The sequence below is a fragment of the Pygoscelis adeliae genome, unplaced genomic scaffold (assembly GCF_000699105.1).
Source record: "Pygoscelis adeliae isolate BGI_AS28 unplaced genomic scaffold, ASM69910v1 Scaffold728, whole genome shotgun sequence".
NCBI classification, from domain to species: domain Eukaryota; kingdom Metazoa; phylum Chordata; class Aves; order Sphenisciformes; family Spheniscidae; genus Pygoscelis; species Pygoscelis adeliae.
Genome location: NW_008825337.1, coordinates 65,723 through 83,967, shown reverse-complemented (window position 1 = coordinate 83,967; position 18,245 = coordinate 65,723). Strand labels below are relative to the sequence as shown.

General features: G+C 43.4%; 1 protein-coding gene across 2 annotated transcripts in view; it reads right to left on the bottom strand.

Moving 5' to 3' along the window:
* EIF4G3 (eukaryotic translation initiation factor 4 gamma, 3) overlaps window positions 1-18,245 on the bottom strand; it is a 106,301-nt gene that overhangs the window by 85,671 nt on the left and 2,385 nt on the right. The window contains exon 3 of one of the 2 annotated variants that reach the window (XM_009330333.1): window positions 12,938-13,081. The gene's annotated coding sequence lies outside the window, so the exon portion shown is untranslated. Of the gene's footprint in view, window positions 1-11,075; window positions 11,130-12,937; window positions 13,082-18,245 lie in introns of those variants that run through there. The other variant, XM_009330332.1, reaches the window with a different exon arrangement.

Here is an 18,245-nt window from a genome sequence, read left to right as displayed (position 1 = left end):
GAAGAAATTCCCTGCAACAGCAGCATAAACCATCACTTGGTTCACAAGCGTGGAAGGATGGTGCCAGCAAGGATGCGGCTTTTAATTCTGAATCATCGTTTATTTGTTGAGTTGGGTTTGCTCTGCCCTCCCACAGCCTGAAATTGAACCACTGTACTACCTAAACGACTGCAACCGTGCAGTGCCCAATAAGCGCAAGTCGCTCAGCATTCAGCTCTTAAAAAGTAAGTGGATTATAATTCAAAACCTGTACCTTCGTTTCTACCTAATAAACTCACCCGCAGGCAAGTGCACACCAGAACAGCCGTTCTTCAGACTGCTCCTCCTACGAAGCCAGCACCTTTCTTTTTCCTCAAGCTTTGCTTTCTGAATGGCCCCAATTTTACAAAAGGTGTGTATCAGCACGAACTCACAGCGTCGGCAGAAGCAGCTGTCCTGTCTTCCCCCAAACCCAAGCGGTTTGCTCCCGTTCCTGTGCTCTTTCAGCAGCGGTGCTGGCTTCAAGTGACTGTGAAAGTGTTTAAAATTTCCAAATTACAGCAAGATTTTTTTTTTAATCTGATATGAAAAGCGATATTATTGCAAGCCCGAGATAACTGACCTTTAAAGGTCCCTTCCAACCCAAACTATTCTATGATTCTATAACAGCTACAGTGAGAGCATCCGAGAACAGCCCAGAATCTCCTACAACTACCGCCTACAAGACACACTGCAAACAAAAGGCTCATTCTTCCATCTGGGTGCTGACTTACGAACACCGGTAGCATCAAGTGAAAGGGATGAAGAGGTTCCCGCTCTTGCTGTCCTCCCAGGGGCTGCAGCACCCGCAGCAGAGGTGACTGAACTGGAGGTGAAGCAGCTTTTGACCTCAAATTAGTATGTTTTCAATGGACAAAACAAAATACTTTTTAACTACGTTACTGAGCTCTCAACAGTGGCATTTCTGGAGATGCCCAGGATTCAGCTACCCCACTGTGGAGTTAGCAACCTGTGGGAAGAGTTCAGATAGCGAAGAATTAGATCTTTTAATCCACCTGCACTCAGAAATTAACACCATGAGAAGCCAAAACAGGCACACGAGACCTCAGTGTCTCTCTGCCCCTCCAATCTCAGTTTTGCTCAGGGTTACGTTATCAAGCTAGAAACATCCACCTTGGCGACAAATGCACAACAAAGACATAAGACCTACATTATTTCAGTAGCCCTCCCAATGGCTGCAGGTACAAGCAGTAAAGTCCTGCGGGGAAAGAGAAATAAGTGCCAAAAGAGCTCACAGAAATCCTGCAGGAGCAAACCGCGCTTGACACATCAAAAAGTATTCCCTTGGACCTGTACCAATGTCACTACAATACCTGGAAACCTGTGCTGCAACCATCTCAGGTTAGTTCCTGCATCTGAACACAAACATGACATTGCTCAGCTCCAAGATTTCTTTTGAACAGAGTTGATTTTTATTACTATTTTGGTAACTAGACGATTCAAATCTATCTTTCTTTTTTTTTCCTGGTGTGCCCTGCAGTCAGCAGAACAGGGTCACAGCAGACTTCGAAGCTGCTGTCTGCCATGACTTGTATAATGTGAGTAATTTGAGTATGGTAGGAAAAAAAATCTGTAGTATCTGTAATGTCTACCTGTAATCATAGAATCATTAAGGTTGGAAAAGACCTCTAAGATCATCGAGTCCAACCGCTGTCCCAACACCCCCATGCCCACTAAACCATGTCCCTCAGCACCTCATCTACCCGTCTTTTAAATACCTCCAGGGATGGGGACTCCACCACTTCCCTGGGCAGCCTGGTCCAGTGTTTAACCACTCTTTCAGTAAAGACATTTTTCCCAATATCCCATCTAACCCTCCCCTGGCACAACTTGAGGCCGTTTCCTCTCGTCCTGTCGCTTGTTCCTTGGGAGAAGAGACCGACCCCCACCTCGCTACAGCCTCCTGTCAGGTGGTTGTAGAGAGCGATGAGGTCTCCCCTCAGCCTCCTTTTCTCCAGGCTAAACAACCCCAGCTCCCTCAGCCGCTCCTCATCAGACTTGTTCTCCAGACCCCTCACCAGCCTCGTTGCCCTTCTCTGGACACGCTCCAGCACCTCGACGTCCTTCTTGGAGTGAGGGGCCCAAAACTGAACACAGCGTTCGAGGTGCGGCCGCACCAGTGCCGAGTACAGGGGCACGATCACTTCCCTTAATATATAGAACCAGCTCATCTGCAAATATTACAAACGATGATGGAGAAGCCTGAATTATTAAATTTATTCATTTCAGGCTCTTCTACACAGTACCCTCTCAAATAATGCATAAAAACACATTCTCACACTACTCCTGTGAATTATCCCAGCTATACAGCTTTAGAAATAGCACAACAACGATTAAACCAATAAGCACAGTTCCCCTCTAAATGCTCGTAGTTTGGCTTTCGTTATTTACAATGATACTTCAGCTGCAAATCATCAAACACGCTATCAGATTATTCTGTTTAAATATAAGTCCTCATTCACAGCTACATGTTCAAATATGCAGTTTTTTTGGTATACAGCACATCAAGAATTTCAAAATTTTTAAGCAGCTCATTTGCAAATTAGCCGGCATCACTGAAATCAGCTTGTCCTCATCATAGCATCTCTGTAAAATAAAATTACATGGCAGTTCTACTCTGCTGACTCTCTACAAGCCAGTGCTGCTACACTGTAAGATGCATCAGTAACTTGAAAACACTCTGGTTTTCTGCAGATATTGGTATATATTACTTGGAATATTCAAAGCCGCATTAAAATCAATGATGTAAGTACCAGAGCTCTTCTGTGACACTGAACAGGTTATGTAGATTAAAGGTTTCCACTTTAAAACAGGATTTTTACACAACTACAGTGCAAATACGCTGCTCCTCACGAAGGGGCTGGGACACCGGTACAGTCTTTGCACGTCAGATTTACTAGGAAGCGTCAAGGTTTGGATTTGGATGGAAGCAGAGAATAAACAGGAACTGTGACTGTTTGGTACGTTTATTTAGGTATGTAGGTTTTTTTCAAAAGCCATTTCCTGAAAATGCCAGATACTCAGTTAGCTCCAGGTGTCTCATCCTAAGAAGCTGGTGTGGATTTTAGGGATTCACCAAATTGCAGACGAGGAGACTGAGCAGAGAAGAGCCTGCGCTGCTTGCAGCAGTCGGCATCCTCACTTCTCCTCCTCGCAAGCACATCGGTTTCCACTCTCCCCTTTTTCCATAAGCCCAGCCTTTAGGATAATTCCCCGTGTTGGTAAATATTAAACTCAGCCTTTAAAAGGATAAAAATATCCTGACCCAGGAGGAATTACTTCTCTCGCAAATGTGGCTCAACCCTTGCTACCTCTATTCCTCTGCAGCAGTTTGTCTCGGGGTATATCATCTGTGTCATTACCTGCCCTGCTAAATTTTTAACAACCTTTTTTATGGCTTTGTATGATTTAGCGTCACGCATTCGCAGGGGCAAAGGCAGCAAGCTGAACTGAGAAACAGAGTCCCAAGTAACAACCACAGAACTACAGGCATTTTTCTTATTTTAACATAAATAATCAGATTCCCACTGAGGGAAGGCGGTGAAGGAAACGTGGTTTCCTCTTCCCTGGACAAAGACGGTTTGTGCGAAGGGCAACACAGACACAAGATACGCACTCCTTTCCTTCCTGCTTCAGACACTGTGGTTACTATTCCTGTAGGGATGTTACGAAGGAGGAGGGTGAAAAGGAAAAGCAAGACAGAAAGTGTCCCTGTTTGACACGCTATCTCCCAGAAGTTCAGGCTTACCCCGTGGTTTTAACATAATAATTGCAATTATTTTATCAGCAGCTATAATGCTGAATGCAACTGTCCCTTAACATGATGCTTCACGCAAAGGTAAATATAACACACAGTTTTTGGGAGGAAAGAACAATCTTTCTGCCTTTTTTTAAATAAAAAAAAAAAAAGATAAGGCGCTCAAGCTAATAAGCCCATGCCCAATTTCAGACTGCAGCGATGGGGCCAGCTGAAGATGCAGAGTGAAATATTTAAACAAGTGTAATTTTGAGACATTGGGGTGGACAGATGTCCTGCTACTGGCTGTCCTCCTCCCAAAGACACTTGTTTATTAAATTCATCAACACAGAATCTGCCTAGGTTCAAAACTGTTGTTAACGAAGGCACGAAGGCAAGGATAATGCCACAGCAGATTATCATTTCATAACATCTGTAAATGCTACTGTGAATTTACTTGGCTTCTTACAGAGACTGAAATGACAGTCCCTGCCTTGACTGCAGCACACGGCTCGCAGCCGGGGGGTGGTCTGGTAATGACCATTACATACTAATTTCCAACGGTACTCAAAAATACAGCGCCTGTGTGTGACGGGGGGAGAAATTCCAACATCTCCGCTGTTGGAAGCAGACCTGTGAGAGACACCCTTGCGTTTACAAAGCGCCGGTTAAATTTCTTTCCAATTTAACCAGAACATGAACTTTGAGGATGAATACTGGTGCTCAGGAACACAGCCTGCAGTCAGCTGAGAGCCCTAGTCCACGCTACTGTCAAAACAGCAGCAGCAAGTTTGAGCCTTTCCTCCTGCTTTCCTCCAAGACCCAACAAAAAGCTCCAAAAATTTGTCACCTTCTGTCTATCTCTAAGGACATTTCCATCCTTGGAGATACTCAAAACCCAAGTGGACATGGTCCAGAGTAACCTGCTCTAGCTGACCCGGCTTTGAGCAGGCACTTGGACTAGATGATCTCCAGAGGTCCCTTCCAACCTTAACCATCTTATGAGTCTATGGCAGCAATCCAATAAAATGTTCAAGTTTTACTGCATTACACTGAAGCCCAGAAATACCATTGCATACAAAACTTTGTGCAAATTCAGACAATTGAAAGCAACTAAATAAATTACTGGTTTCTAACAGCACCATAAGGAGGGGTCCGTGGAGGACACAGGCACAGCCCTTCCAGGCTACAAGGAGCCAAAAGTGGAATTACTGCTCCGTAACCATCAAATCATTTTGTGCTCTTTGTCGTGAGCGGAAAGCAGCACATCAAGACTTCAGTTCGCAGAAGAACCACGCTGTTTATTGATTTCAAACCTTCACACTCTTGGGTAGGTCCTCCCTACCGAAGTTGTAAGTGGCTCCGGAGGTTATCCTTCAGTTCCCCCATCTGACACAACAGCTAACGGTGGACTCCAGTAATTTACGGGCTCCTTCTCCCCAGTTTTATCTAGTTGCAGGGATATTTTCTGCCCTCTACATTTACAAAATGCAGACCGGGTAAAGCTCTGACTTTTGTGCCGACTTTGGTGTTTATTGGGACATATTGCCTTCTGCAACACATTGTGTTTGTTTAAAAACTACGTATTTTCTGGAGCATGCAAGAAAACATCCATTAAATTGCATGGAACAGAAGGTATTATTACAGAAGGAATACCAGAATAGAAATTATTAAACATAAGAGAATGGCAAGTTGCCTCACACTATTTTGTCATCTCATATTATGAACAAAAATGTGGTTCAACAAGTGGTAAAGTCTGAAAAGCATCAAAATAAAGCGCACCCCACATGACTGTGAGAACAGAAAACGTGCACAGAGAAGTCCTGAAGAAAGGGATCCATACAATTTTAAAACAGCTACAGAGGAGTTTGATTTTCTATTAAAAATGCTATTTCAACCCCCCCCAAAAAAGTTACTGGCAATTTTAAAACTGCTTTTGATTTACAATAGTATCACAAGCCAAAAGAAAACTCTTCCCCTAGATCACGCATCCAGGATGCATGTGGCCAAGACACCTACTGTGAGAGCTTTCTTATTCAAAATAACTCAGTTTACAGCAGGGTGGATGGGCCAGGGAAGACTCTGAGCCAGGCTAGGGTTACTCCTGAAAGAAAAAGCTCAAGCAGCAGTAGAAAAAACACATTATCTTCCCCCACTGGGCACGCAAGACCACACAGAGAAGTATTAAACACACCTCTCAAAGCAGTAATCCACCGCAAAATGGAGTAGCAGCAGTGAGGGGGTGGGTCTGCAAGCAGACCTAGTCCTAACTAGACTCGGCATCTGTGCTGCAACCTTTCTTTTGCACATGTACGTGATACAATTTTAACAGATTTTTCTTTCTTTCCTTTCCTCGTTAGAAAAAAAACTAAGGCCGTTTCTAGTCCTTCCTAAGTGCACAGATACTAAAACCAATTCATTCATCCCACCTATGTCGTGCCTTTTGAAAGTTAACTGTTTCCAAGGTTAAATAATTATTAAAGTTAATAGCCTTCCCCACTATCCCAGCTCTCCCTTCCTGAAGCTCTTACACCCAGCTGCTCTCCCCAGATTAGAAGACACTCATGAAGTTGAGCATCCCTAGACAAAAGCACCCCAAAGCCCGAAAGGCATGCTTTACGGTTCCAGCACAGACTTGCCCAGATTTAAACTAAGGAGGTAAAAAGCACAGCAATGAATCAAAAATAATGAAACACGTTATATGAGCAAATATTCCCAGCATTATTAACCCAATCAAAAACCTACTAATCCTATTACAAAACAGAGAGGTCAGCTGCACTTCCAGCAGGTCTTTAACACAAAGGCCAACAGAAGATTACACTTCTCCCGGATTTATCAGCTATTAAATAACTTGCATTTTCAAATCTCCACCTGCAGTCATATATTCCTGCAAGCTCAGAATTAGTGAGCTGCATTAAAAATATGTGTTGTGAAGAAGCCTGACCCGGGTGTACAGAAGCATGCACAAGAAAAGAAGTGGGAAGTACAAGAGGACAAATTCTTGACTGCTCAGAAAAAAATACATTAATGCATATGTCTGGAAGGCAGGTCTCTTGCCCAGAAAGCACCATCAAGAGCTTAGCTGTTTAAATTTTCTTTATCCTCATTATCTGGTATGGACAGAAGACCCAAGAAACTGAAATCTGCTGTTCAGAGGGGCAGCACGCACATACAAACTTCTCCCTCGGCTGGTCCAGCCCCAATTTCTTCACTTACGCAAGGAGAGTTTAATCTTTCATTCTGTGTCCACATCATTGTGGCTGCAAAGAAGATTACTAGTTAATGTCCTGACTGACAACCATACCTGCTCTACGAGTTACAGGATTCTGTGTGGTTTTAATCGGCATGAAATCTGCTATAACGGCACCTTACATAAAACAAGGAGGTTCCTGTATGGAAAAGCTCTCTGGGTGAAGAGTTCCCTGCAACACTTAGAGAACTGCCTCTGATCGAGGCGTCCACGAAAGATGCTCTAACACAGAAAATGATGGACAGGGCGTTTGCACAAATGAGACTATGAAATTAGGGAGCCCGTTGCGCTCCAGGGGCCGTGGAAGTTTATTATCTGACTTTACACATAGCGAAGTATACATGGACTCGGATGATGGGGAATAGCTGCATTTGGGGGAAGACAAGCGTAACGCGTAGTTCGCGGGCAACAAAACATAGAAGGCAGCTGCCTCCAACACTTGTGAGCAAACAGCTACCGTAACACTGGCTGTGTCCCACCTGACTTATCACAGGTCACGAATGGGCCAGGTTACAATTAAATTACATTCCTCCTTCCATTCCAATCCATTAATAAACGTCACTTTATTAAAAGCATCTAAAATCTAAATTGGGCTACGAATGATGGGAGGGAAGTACTGAATAAACATCATGGTTATAACAGGATTCCGGCTCCCATAGAAAGAATCCAAGATAATAAAAAAGGGGCTTGGGGATTACCTATAAACATGCCACAGATGGCACACAGACATGCTTCCTGGCACAGATTCCCAGACCTTAAGCTACTAAGGAATGTCTCACTGCTATTACAAACGCTAATTTAGCGATGGTGACATTTTTGAGGACCAGAACGAGACCACAAAACTCTTTTCACTTAAGGCAAAGAACCAGATGGTAACAAGTTTCAGCTAGTACAATCTGTTTTGGATTTAAACCAGCCACCTAAAAGTCAAGGTCTCTGTACACCAAGATCCTGAGAATTCAGCTCTCTTGCACTTTTGTTTTCTGTGGGTGTATCTCGACATTGTCAGAAACGGATAAGGGATTATTAAACACAGCTCTCAATAACTACAACAGCTTCAGAGTAAGGTCTCAATAGATGCCACAGGGTCCTCTGCTAACTGGGTACTCCATCACTTCAGCCTAGCAGGTAGCCACGGGCACAAAGCGCCGATCTGCTCAGTGCATAGCATGTCCTTAACATGAGCTAAAGCTTTCCCCAGTTACAGAGGAAATTCCTGGCCATTTGTTCCAAGCATGGTCAGTCGGCGCTTACAAACTGTGGTCCCGGACTAAAAGAATCCCTCAGCACGCACATCAGAGCCCGCAGTTTTAAAGCTGAGGCAGAGAAAGCCAAGAGTCTTTTCCAAACCATTCCCCTCTCGCGTTGCTTCATCTCTCACACCAGAACCCACCGCACTTGTTCCTTGGGATCCTTCAAAACGCTCCTAGGTCACAAGGAGGGATGAAATTGTCTTTTCCTGATGTCCTAAGCTTCACACGCTGCCTCCTGCTCGTGGTACAACTGGAGGAGCCCCCTCCTTCTCTTTTGATCACTCACTGGACAGAGGGAAGCACTTTTCTGCTGCCTCCTTCCAAGCCCCAGTCTGGTTGCTTTGGAAGAGCTCCGCTCTCTCGTTATTCCCATCTTAAGGCACGACTACACCATAAATTACTGTAACGTAAAGCCAGAGCCAGGGGCAGATTTACAGCGTTTCAGCTGCTTTGTGTTAACTGCCTGTGTGAGTGCTCTTTGCCTGCACTACTTGCACTGGACGATCTCACATCCACCATGGGATGAGAGTGCTCAGGCAAGCAGTTACCCTGTGGTGCTGGGCACACTGTAAATTCAAGCCCTAGCCGATCTCAGGATAACTTGCTCGGGTAGCCATGCCCAAGGAGAGACTTCTCTACTCCTTTTTCAATGACTTCTCCTTTCCTCTGTATGCTGAGAAAGTGAATTGCCTCAAACCAGCCACTTCTGAAGTCTGCAAGCCAAGAGAGGAGGCAGAGGAGATGCGCCCCTCCTCTCCCAGTCGGTACGAGGGGCCCTTTCACGCAAAGAACAACAGAAATATGAAATTTTATGTACGTGGGGCCACATCTGGCCATAACATCACTGCAGCAACATGTGCTGTGCATTCCCCAACGCCGGCGGAGTTCAACACATTCCTGAGAGCAGCAGTATGATTTCAAGGCCCTGGAATTTGGGAAGCAGAAACGCTGTCTCTTGCTGCGGAGACGGGGGTGTGGGACTGTTTCACATCGCTGCCAAGCTCTTCTCGTTTTGCTGCAGAAACTAATTCTGAAGGGCAGCAAAGTGCCAGAGGTTAGTCATTATGAAAGACTTTGGAGGAAGTTGAACAGCAAGCCTTTCTCTTGTTTTGGCTATGTCAAATGGAAAAGGTAGAAGAATAAGTGAAAAAGACACCAAACCACAGCACCGCACGACCATCTGTTTCTGTTTATTTAAATAAGAGTTAAAGGAAAGCCAGCTACAAAGGTACAACATAAATTTGCACCTGACTTTTCTTCCCACAGGAGACACTAAATATCCCATACATCTCCTGGTCTATGGCTCCCAAAGTCTCTGTTACAGACCGCTCAACATGATGCTGTCATCTTGTCACGCACAAGTTTGCAGACCTATAAAGTGGTCCAGCTCCCAGTGCCCAGAGCTTTTGTAAGGGACAGTAGTCCCTTTTATCACTTACCAGCATTTTAAGATATTACCTCATCTCCCATCACCCAGACTTACTGGGACAGTGAGGGGACCACTTGTGGAACCGCAGCACTTACTAACCCTCCGTTCTCCCTCGCAGCACGGCTTCTGCAAGATCCCCACTTGAAGAAACTGGTGAGTGACTCCGAGCCCCAAGAGGAGGGATGCTGAGATGCCTACTAGATAAAAGCAAGGGACTGACCTCTCTGCTGAGCTCTGGACTGACAGTTAGCACTCAAGAGTAATTTGTGACCACGAAAGCAAGTAACACATATTCTATCACTGGCAAAATTATTTTTAGACCTAAATGATATCCGAAGCCCAAAAACATATATAAATATTTTCATTCACTACTGCCTAAACAGCAGTCCCTACCTTGGAAAGACTCAGTTTTATGAGTATTCATGAAGTCATGTTTCTGGTGGAGAAATCAATGACCCCTTAACCAGATTCTAATTCAAATGAAGTGGTCTCTTCCTTACCTTTTTAATTACTCTGTCAAATCCAGAACACACACACCCCTCGCCACGCACACACACTGCTACGTTAGGCACGACTGGACAAACGCAAAGACAACCTTTGTTCAGTGTTCAATCAACGCAGCGTCGGTTGTTAAGACAGAGTAGTTTGTGAAGTGTTATATTGCTGCTAAAGAAATCAGTAATAAACCATTCATCAAATACCACGTCAGCTCTGGTCCCTTTATCTCAAAAGGGAAATAGCAGGATTTAAAGGGCCCAAGAATCAGACAAAAAGAACAATTACAGCATGGAAAAACTTTCAAGTGATGAGAGATTTAAAGGATTTTGATTGTTTACCTAAAAGAAAACAAATAAATGAAGTCATGATAGAAGTTCACAAAACTACAAGCAGTCTGGAAATAGGAAACTTCCACTCACCTCGTTTCTTAACGCAAGCACAAGAGGGCATTCAATGAAACCCACAGGAGAAAAATGATGGATGCAATGAAAAGGTAATACTTTCATCCAACACTCTGCTCAACTGGGGAATTTCTTACCATAATAGAATACTGAAACTCAACACCTGACAGGGGTCGAAGTGAGATATACGTAAGAATATTCAGAATTCTAGTGTTAACAAAAAAAAAAACAAACCAAAAAAAACCCCACACCTTAAAGTTTACCCAAACCTCTAATAGTTCAGGGGTACGGGAAACTTTCTCTGGGGACAAGTTACCCTGTAACTGCTTATGTCAAGAGTCTTGAACCCCTTTCAAGCCTTACTGGTGAAAGTGTCCCAAGCATAGGCACTTCCATTTTAACTCTTCACCATCACCTCCAGCTGCAAATGAGAGGGTCAGCTGATGGGACAACACAACAGTGAAAATACCTGAGAAGCAAGCAGATGCCGTGAATGAACAGAAACCACTCTTTTTGTTGCTTTGCTACCGAATCCCAGCTCTGTAGGAATCACTTAGGGAAAGCTCCCCAGACCTCACTCCTCTATAGTCCCAAAAGTGCGCAGTGACCGATGCTTCGCCTGGCTTATAACCTTGGATCTTGCTTTTTCTTCCTCTCACTAAGCACGCAAGGGCCAGCCCCATACAGTCAGCGGACAAATATCCTCCTAGAGCCCTTGAGGATCCTCAGCTGACATGGAGGACGTAAGGTCAAACCGCTCCTACTAGCGGCATCGGAGTGACACAATCTGACGCTCATTTCCAAGACGATAAGAGCCAGCAGAACAGGAAACGAGCGTTTTCCCGGCTGGCTGGAACGGTGATTTGGCACAGAGCCCGCTCTCTACGTATGCACTGACTCAACAGGAAAATATTAAGGGAAGAAAAAAAAACACAAAACCTCGATTAGGATATTTTTTAGAAGAGGCTGCCTAGAATGTTCTCTTTCTTCCCTGCTTATCTGCCACATGATTAGCTTCCCTCTGTTGACGAGGTTTACCAGGAATTAATTTCTTGATACATGACACAAGCCAGACAACATTTTAGGGTTTGCTCTGCAACCCTGCTACGTTCTCCCTCTGTTACGTGAGGCTCAGTCTTCAAACCAGAGACTTCGGACAGAGAAGGATGAGCATTTGCACATTTTCAAACATGACCACAAGTTTCCAGTTTTCCCACCAAGTTTTATCTAGAATGCATAATATTAAGGTGAAGTGTTCCTTACATGATCTTATTTGTTTTCACGTATCTCCTAGTCTAAAAGGTCAGTTGCAGTCTAATATTTCATGCAAATTAAAGAGGCTGGCAGGAGGACTAGAAAGCTCGCCTTCTCCCAGTGCTGCAGTACGCTCAAGGCTCTCACCACCACCTCGCCGCAGCATGCAGCCGTTCCCAGCCCATCCTCGGCTTGTCATCCTGCCTCCCCGCTTAACATCTTGTTCAGAACGAAACCGCATTTCTTAATAGCCGACCTGCTCACGTCTTCCTACTTTATTCCATTTATTCGAACAAGTATAAATTAAGCAAGAGCAAACGAAACATAAGGCTTTCCTCTATCTCAAACTTCAATGCTTTTACATATCCCACTTTCCCCGATCCTGTTATCTTTTATCTCCCTTCTTTCTGCGCCCCATTACCTGTCTCTTTTGCCCCTTCCTTTTTTAAGATAAGCTTCTCCACTCTCACGTCAACCCTGTATAATATTCATCTAATAAAGACTACAAAAAGACCAATTTATTCCACATATCTTACTAAACACTATTTCTCCATTCTTATTATAACTCCTATTTATCTCTTCTTCTGTACTTTTTTTGTAATCAGTCCTTTGTCTCGTTCCTTTTATTAGCATTCATTTTTGTAATTCATTTTACTGTCCCACTTCAAAGGAGAATTACAGAATTGCAGCGTCCTGTACAAAACATTTGAAATGGAAAATCCCTCACAGAGGACATGGGGCACTTTTACAGCATTTAAAATGGAAGTCAGGCCATGCTCCAAAGCAGCCTAACCCAACAGCAAAGCACATTCCTCATGGATGAGTATTTCCTATAGTTTTTCAAGTTGCTTTTAGTTTCTGTTACAGAATCAACAATGAACTGATGCCTAATAAACCTGAATGCTACCTATAAGTCACTGCAAGGTTTGAGCCACATAAAGACATTATTCATTAATCAAGTTTTATACACTGGTCACAGACAAGACAGCTATGTCAAATTTTGAGCAGCAAAGCTGAGAATCAGACAAGAGGAAAAGAAGGAGGCTGGGAACACTCTGCTCCAATGCCAGGTCTTACCTGTGAAAGCCCAGGGGACGATGCATGTCCCGGTGGTGTTGCAGCAAGATTTGGGTGTCCCTTATTTATTTCATGTGCAGTGTAAGGGGATGGGGCAGGAGGACCCGGTTGTCTTGCTACTTGTGTTACCTGTGTGGAGATAAACTGTTAGTAAAACACAGTATTAGTAATTCAATCTGTATAGATACTGTAATCTTCTTTTTAAGAAAGCAGCTAGCAGCATCTTTATAATATATATATTTATCTAAGTGAAACGCTGTACAAGTTAGTTAGCTATTTATATGATTCAGGAAAACGGGGAAGGATCAAAAAATAAGAGCACCAGCTGGAGTCACTGGTGGAAATGTCTAGGAACTGGATGAGCTTTACTGCTGTGGTCTTGCTTTGCAATAACCCTTTGACTTCAGGCCTGGGATCTTCTGATCTTTCCATTATAAGCTGTATCAAACAATATTGTGATCTTGCAAAGAGATACACATTACCAGTGACCCAAAAAACAAAGTAAGGGGAAAATTTGTACACTCCCCTCCAAAAAGGAAAAAAAGGACTGCACAGAGGCCCCCTTATCTGAAGGGTTTGCCACCAGCAAAGAATGAAATACCAAAGAAATTCTTGTACACGCTTATCTCCTTTCTCAGCTTCTATAAAAAAATACTAATCAAAACACATTAAGCAAAATGTTGTAATATATGTTCCCGGCACATATATTACTTGCTCCACTGTACTATCTCCACGACGGAAGTGTTTTAAATAGACTTTATATAGTTGCTATAGTAAAAAAAGGAGAATCAAGGGGAAAAAAGAAACACAACCATCGGGTGACACCCCCCAGCAATTCAACACAACTAAGTTTTTGCAGATTTGGTTAAAGCTCATAGTATAGAAGTCCAGCACTCGCTTCTCACTGACCTTTCCTCAGACCTGTATTTCACTTGCTGAAAATACCACTTAGCCATAGGCATTTAAAAGCACAAAACCAGGCAATGCTTGCAAGGGGACATTGCCACTGCGTAGGTAGATACGCGTGTGTATGTATTTCCCCAGCATCGGAAAAGAAGGCAGAAGGAAATTCCTGGCTCTTGATCCTTAATGGAGTATTAGCGCCAAGCTCCAAGAAAGCAAAGTATGAGAGCAAAAGTCACAGAGTTCATGACTAAATGCTTTTTCCAACTCATTTTCTTGCACTCCAAGTATTGACGCCTGTCATTACATTACCTAAATCACTAAAACAGCTGCACCAGCAACGAGAATGATAACGTGCAATTTCTCGAGGCTTGGAAATGCTCCAGAATCGTTCGTTTGCCATGGGAAGATTTACAGCACCCTTGTGCTCATCAGAGAAAAGGGTGGGTCAAGTCAGAGAACCTCATCCTCTGTCCCCAACTGGATCCTTCCCTTCCCCAGGCGGGAATCATCTCGGGTTTTTTTTGGCTGATCTAGATTGGCAGGTGTGCACGCACAGCCTTAGTTGGCTGAATCGAAACCAGCGTTACAGAGAGCATCATAAAACTTTCTACGTCCCATTCCCAAGAAAATCAAAGTCTCTTACGTGACTCCTAAGACAGACCTGAAAGATTTGTCATGTCAATTGTGCAGTAGCCGGTGTTTAGAAGTGACTATGTATCATGATGGATATAAAAAAATGCAGTTAGGGGAGGGAGAAGGAAGCAAAGGCAACACAAAATACAAAGAAATCATTCCTATAAACAGCCCCATTGGTAGGTTGAGTGCGTACTCATCACCAAGATGTCTCCTTGAATGTCGCTTCTTGTGGAGAAAAAGAGGTTATTTTGCAATAGCTGTGGTACTTCAAACACTGCCAGCTTTTATCTCCTTACACTTACAAGTGCACACACTATTCCAACTAAGGCCAGAGCCATCCAAAATCCTCTGATCTCCAACAGCACCCAAGTCCACACAGAGGTTTGACAAGGGGGACAGGGGGCACTAATAATATCCCAGGTCAGTGTAAGCATTCAACAGTCCTCTTCAGAAATTAAAACATCCAAATAACCTAAGTTGGAGGTTAATTAAAGACTGCAAGGAATGCTGTTCTGAACTGGGTATGAAATCTGGAAGCCAAACCGAAAGGAAAGCTGTGCAGCTGCGTGAATCATGGTCCACGGGACACCCCTGTGCAATGCAGCAGCAAACTGGCAGATACGTTACAGACACAGGGCTGGACCTACTAAAATTTGCTTGAAAGCCTAATTAAGGCAACAGAACGATCGTAAAAATCATACCATCTTGATACTCTGGCAACAACACACATATCTGATAGGAGTCTATCACTGACCTGTAGGACTTCCTACTATTAGCCAAGCCTAGCTCACCGGCCCCACAAGAGAGATCAGCTGCCCCTGCAGCACAAGCAGAAGTACAGAGCGCCTTTCACGCCAGCTACAGCAACGTAGGTATTTCTACACCTTCCTCTTGGCCCCTACAACAAATTACTTTCAAATCTGTATCTTACATTCCAGTTTATTTGTATGTTAGCAGGTGATAAAAGAAGACAAACTTGCTGAATTTGTGTGTCTATTCACTAATTTAAAAAAAATCAACCAGGGAGAGACTCTACTAGCTCATCACTCGTGTTACGGGATGTTTGCCCTCATAGTGCCTGAGGTTTGGTTTTCTGTTTATTAAATGGGATTCTGCAGAGCATAAACTTGGTCTGTGATTACTATGGAAGCAAATATCCTTCTTAAATCTAGAGATTAAATTATTCTCCTAAAAACGGATACACAAAATTATATATTAATTTGCTAGGGCATCACTTCCTTTTTTCCTTAACTGAGTAGCGAGAGGCTAACTTTAGTTTTCCAGATGCCTTAAGCCTGTGTTTTAAAGGAAATAATGAATGAAACATGAAATAGAACTCAGGCTGGAATTCTCTCTCTTCCTTTTGAGCGTAAATCTTTTGGTTTTAGCACCTTTCACAAGTTTTGGATTATTCTTCCCCCTCCAAATACCTAATTTCAGATACATGGTTGTGTCCATGAAACATTCAGGTTAGATCAGAATGGATTGGGCATGCCACAAAAATCCCTCGATTACGGGGACAATAGTTTATCATTAAGAACAGCTCTTTTCCTAAACAAATTTGAGGGGAAAAAAAAAAGGGGGGGGGGGTGTCAGACTTGGACAGAACCTCTTTCCTTCCAGCATTCAATTTATGTGCTCAGACTGGTGCAAACAGCTTCAAAGCTGCGCTGCCAGCACCCGAGGAACTGAGCATCCCTCTTGCACACTTTGCAGCCTCCATCGCAGCCGGGCAGGGGAACGAGTCGGCCTCCTGACCCAGATCCTTCCTTTAAGCACAGGGTGGCTGGAGCAGCTAATCCCCCCTAATCTCTTTTCTACAGGATTCTCTTCATCGCAGGAAGATCCCTTTAAAGGACACAAAGGCGAATCACAGTACCTCTGCTGGGTGTGAAATTATCGGGGGGCCACCAACAGGCACCCTGTTGCAGAAAAGCCACCAAATGAACACCCAAAGAAGCAAATGGTAGAGTCAAGCCTTAGTCACTGAAAATTTGGGGCAAGTAGTTCTTCAACGCCTCACCTTCGCATTACCTTCTTTACCACCAGCTGGCACTGAGTTGGGCAACCTCACACGAGGTGGCATCTACTCCAAAGAGATGCAGTAAGATTGCAATTAATACAGAAAATTTAGATCAGCGTTGGATCTAGCCATGCTACAGAAACTCTGCTCAAGGCTACACCCAACCAACTTACATGCGCTTCTCTCCAAATAGGTACATCAAATTAACACTCGTTTCTAATCAGTTCACATCCAGGAGTCACTGTTGTTCCATAGCTTATAAAAGTTTATCCCAAAGTATTTTTGGTCCAAGCTTCAGCGCTTGAGGTCACAACATGTTACTGAGGGAGTTATGAACCTCCACCGTAATCTGCCAAAAAAGGTTATTTGTGTGAGAACTGGATGTACATTAACACAGTTGTTCTTCTCTGATTCCCAACTCATGCCTCATGCTGAATTTGAAGAGCACATCTGCTTCTGATCATTACTCCATATTCGTTTTGTTTTCACTAGAAATCAGCCCCTGTTACTCTGGGTGCAGGCATACATGATGGCCTGTGATATTTAAGGTCACCTTTCGTGCAGTTCCCTTTCTGTTAGAAGTCAACGTCTTTCCCCCAAACTCCAAGCCAAAGAGCTTCTTTGAATATATTTCTTGGAAATATTTCACAACAGAAACAAAATTTCATTCTTCTTCCATCCCCCTTTCCAGATTCCACAGGTTTGGGACCTTACAGCATATGTAAAAGTAGTTGCATTAATTTCTTGCGGTATAAAGAATTAGGAAACACTACGCAAGAAGCTGCTTACAGGACAGAACCCAAATCTTTATGTCCAAAAGTAGCTCTTATGATATGGCATTCTCCATTATTGATGAGGGGAAATTATTACAAGATTATTTCGTTGAAATGTGTATGATTTGCTTTAAAACAATTCTACCGCTGGATTTATTTAAAAAAAAAACAAACCAACCAACCCGACCAAATATCAGTATTTTCTACAGTATACTATATAAAATAAATTAAGATGACAGATGGTTAGGGGGGTTTGTTCTTAATACCAGTATGATTTCATTGAGAAAGAGGTTCTACCAAAGTTTTGTTGGGAATTTTAAGCATATCCAAGTTCTCGGATATAAACTTCATTTAATCTGACAAATCACACTGTGCTTCTTCCTCACCTTGTACCTCTGCCCTACAGGAAAATGTGTTCCTCCGATTTTACTTCAGGGGAGATTACTGGAGGTCATAGCGAAAGCCACGTGATTTTCCATTCCCATTTTTGGCAAGCAGCACGTAGTTCAGGAAAAAAAAGAGCTCAGGAATGCGCAACTGAGGTCCTGATAATACATGTGAAGAGGCATGGAAAGGGTAACCGAATTATTTTTCATCTTTATCTAAGTAAAAAGAGTGGTTTCATCTGTGGGTTGCCCGTATCTCAAACGATTCGTCCTCCCACCCCATGCATGACATACTATAACGTATAGGGAAAACACCAAGGCAGCTCAGAGTCACTGCGCGGTGGTATCAGACCACAGACCTCTTCCTAAACCGGCTGTCCTCTGCCAAAACACACGTATTTGAAAACTGCGGTGCGTAATCCACGTGGAAAACCACGTACGATGACCGAGCAAATAAAATGTGGAAATAAAAAATCAGTTCCTGGGTGCCGAAGATGGTGCTGTTTTCCATACCTCTGTACTACATGACTTTTGTAAAATCTAGACAAACTATATATATCATAAACTACAAAATGACCTATTTG